Genomic DNA, 3,914 nt, shown 5'->3' with positions numbered 1-3,914 from the left:
TACTCATGTATGTAATGTATATAATACATATTTTGAAGTTGATAGTCAATCAAATATATATATACATATATATATATATACACACACACACACACACACACACTTATCTCTCGTGTAGTGAATCTATATACCTAAATATTTTGAATAACACGTTAACACCTAAATATTTTGATCGAGGTATTAATACACTATTGAAGTTATAATAATGAAGCTAATTAACCAATGATTCATCGGGTTAATACGTTGTATTACTATATATAAAATACCGTATTCAAAACTTAATTAATCGAAAATTATTTGTAGTATATGAAATGCATTGACATTATTATGTGATTGACATCATTAATTTTATTTACATAATTTATTTATAATTAATTTAAAAATAATAATTTTATTTATTTTTAATATTAATTTATATAGTTACTATATTTATTAAATATCAACCTAATTCAATTCAATTTTCCAAATTTATTTAAATTCTAGTCATTTATACTCAATTTGTGTCAATTGAGTTTAATTTGAATTAATCGAAATCCCCAACTCAATTTTTTTTAACCCAATTTCTAATCACAATTTAACTCATCTCCTTAATTCTAATCTCAACCGTTCATCATATTTGATCAACGGTTAAGATTAAATCATTTTTCACTATTTGTTTTCTTAAAATTGGACAGCTTCAGACTATTTTTCTTGAACAAGGGTTCTGTTGAAAACAACCTATTTACCTTAACGGTAAGGTTTGCGTATATTGTACCTTCTATAGACCCCCAATTTGTGTGACTAAATCAGGTTAGTTGTTGTATTAATTTTCTCGAAATCTCATAAAGGAAACAATAAAAAAATGTCACCTTGATTGATTGATTTATTATTATTATTATTGTTGTTGTTGTTGTTGTTGTTGTTGACACCCAATTTTGACCTCCTGGTGTTCTCTTAGACTGCTATTTTATCAAAATTATTTAATTTCAGATATTAATATTTTTTACACGTTATTCTTGTATTATATAAATAATGACGTGTCACATTCATGATTTTTAAAAATATACAAATTATTTTTTTTACTATTATTTTTTATAATTTATTAATTCAAATATAATATTTTACATCATTTTATTAGTATTTACTACATCTTTTCCTTTCTTGTGTTTATTTTTTAGTAAATTTTTATTCCAATTGAAATCAATTTTAGTCAATTTTGACATCAATTTTGTCCATAAATTAAATCACAATTTTTAACTCTTCTTCAATATTACTTTATCAGATTTTATCTCAGCCATTGATAAAAAATGATCCAATGGCTGAGATCAAATCCTTATCCCATCATTTTTAAACAAAATCAACAAACCCTAATTCTATTTTTCCAAAACAAAGCCGCCGCCCCCTCCTCTTCTCTCTGCCCTCTATTTTTCTTCCCTTTTCTTTCTTTTCGTCCATCGTCCATTCCAGTTCGACAATCGAAGAGAGGTTGGTATCTTTTGGTGTCTGCTCTTATTTTGTTTAATTGTGACCCCTGTTATAGATCCAATATATTCTTTGTTTGAATAACTGTGTTAATTTACAGAGCTTATTAGTAGTTTCTTCTTATTCAATTTGCGTTGCTTATAGAAGTTGTTGGACAAAACATTCATGTCCTAGAAATTATGAATAATATTTGTGTATTTGGTCATTCTTCCCTTATGTAGGGACTTAATCAACTTCTGAGGGAGGGTTGTTTCTTTGGATCAACTTCTTTGTTTCCTGGTGTAAATGAAAAAAATGTGAGCACAACTATATTTGTTTGTAGATGTATCATCTGGATACGGGGTAGAGATGTTATCGGATGCTAAATATGCTTAAATATATCATCATCAAAAAGTATTTTCTATCAATTGCTCAACTCTTGTTGAATGATTTTTTAAATGAAGGTAACAACAAAGATGGACAATCTTCTCATTGTTTGAGGGATTGTAATCGGACCTTGTTCTAAACTAGAGGTTCCAGCAATAAGGTGAATTTTTGAGGCAATGGAGCGATCCAATAATCATGTAACCTCAGCTCTTTCACTTTAAGAGATTATGCAACGTGCTCGTGCACGCGAAGAACAGGTCTTTTAATATCATAAATTATCTTTCTATTTTTATCTTCTTCACGTTTTAGTTATTTACTTGATAATTGACATGGTTGATTTGCAATTTGGTGTAGGAGGTCGAGGGTTGAAAATCAAAGTGTAAGTATCATAATTGATAGTTTTTATTTCGAATTTCTCTGTATTTGGTTGTTTAACTTGAGTTGTTTTGTTTAGATTTGTTCTATGTTTGGCCAGACACTTGTATGTTAGCGTCATATACATGTGATGTTCTTTAGCAGAGAAATAAAATATGCTAGAACGGTGTAGGAAGAATATTGAAGATTACTATAGTTGATCCCAACTAGTTTGGACCAAGGTTTTTATTAGTGTACAATATATGATTCATATAACCGACACCAACTAATTTAGGATGTAGGTGCAATTAATGATGGATTGCCTATGTTTTACTTAGTGTTGTATCCTTAGAACATGAAAGTTGAAACCTTGTAGCGTAGAGTTTTATATACTTGAAAATATAATCATTTTTTCTACAGCAAGAGGACCTCCAGTGCAAAGGAAGCCCTTGAAACCAAGAGATTATCAAGTGAACCTCAAATCTCGTTTGGGAAAGACTCAGGCTTTCTATAATTTCAATAATTGAAAGTCAAAAATTGTAATTGTGCAATGTGCTTAAACACTTCAATTAGGTGGAGAATAGCTTCAGTTTACTACTTTAGATAATTAATTGTACAAATTTTATGAACTAATAGTTAAATTCTCGTGGTAGAGAGCAGCTGTAACAGTTTTGGCTATTCATAGCTGCTTCTTAAGAATTTAAATGATGTTCATCTTCTCAATGAACTTTCAGATATCATTAATCTCCATTAAGTATCCATTAGATATGCTATTTTTGTCTTGTACATGCCATCTTCCATTACATAAAATATAGCATTTTAATCCTGTCATTAATGAACCAAGCAGCCTATTCTCTGATTGGCCTCTGTAAGAGTCAATATAAAATCGAAGAGTTATTTCTATCTATGCATGATCTTAAAGGTTGAACTCTTTCTTTCCTTAAGATCCTGATCTCTTTCCCGGTATCTTTTTTCTACTTTTGAAGGTGAACAAGAAAGGTTTAACGGGGATGAATAGGACTATAAAGAACACTCAATAAGTTGCCAAATTGTTTCTAAACCTTAGAGTATAACATTGTATCAATGCCTTTGATAATAGTCATTCCTTCTTAAAGATGGTATATTACTCGCTTATGATGGGACTTTACTAATGAAATTGGCTATTAAATTTTAGAGATTTATTCATTTTTCTAAACATTCTTGATGAACTTGTGGCAGGTTTTCTTTGTACCGGGATGAAGACATTTTGGGGACACTGCACGATTGAGCATCTATATATTTGAGTTCATTTACGCTGTTGAGGTTAATTTAAAGAGGGGTGGGCAGTTAAATTTCAAGGATGTTTTTGGTTAAGTTATCGAATTGTTGACAATTGTGTTTGATCCCTAATGCAATGATACTTGAATAACCTTTACACTTATGTTCTTTTAGTATTGAGTTCTTGACATGAAAACCTTTATGGCAAATGCTTATCAATTGAAAAATTGATAATCAATTTTTTTTTAAAAAAATAATATAAAATTGCGGAGGTTTTAAACTCCCGCAACTTTTAAATAAAAATTTATTATAAAAAAATTAAATTTAGAGTAGCGGGGGTCGAAATCCCCGCAAAATAACCGTTGCAAATTAATTATGGCGGTCCAAAAAATAAAATAATTTATTTTAAATAAAATAAAATTGCGGAGGTTTTAAACTCCCACAACTTTTAAATAAAAATTTATTATAAAAAATTA

General features: G+C 29.1%; 1 long non-coding RNA gene across 1 annotated transcript; it reads left to right on the top strand.

The window, feature by feature from the left end:
• Positions 1-1,378: 1,378 nt before the first annotated feature.
• On the top strand, positions 1,379-3,513 carry LOC107844945. Its single transcript, XR_007045962.1, has 4 exons — positions 1,379-1,464; positions 1,905-2,084; positions 2,182-2,206; positions 3,400-3,513. It is a non-coding gene; the product is annotated as an uncharacterized LOC107844945 (long non-coding RNA).
• The last annotated feature ends 401 nt before the right edge of the window (positions 3,514-3,914 follow it).

This window comes from Capsicum annuum, chromosome 10, assembly GCF_002878395.1.
Source record: "Capsicum annuum cultivar UCD-10X-F1 chromosome 10, UCD10Xv1.1, whole genome shotgun sequence".
NCBI classification, from domain to species: domain Eukaryota; kingdom Viridiplantae; phylum Streptophyta; class Magnoliopsida; order Solanales; family Solanaceae; genus Capsicum; species Capsicum annuum.
The sequence above is the reverse complement of the archived record's forward strand: the minus strand, read 5'-3'. Positions and strand labels throughout refer to the sequence as shown.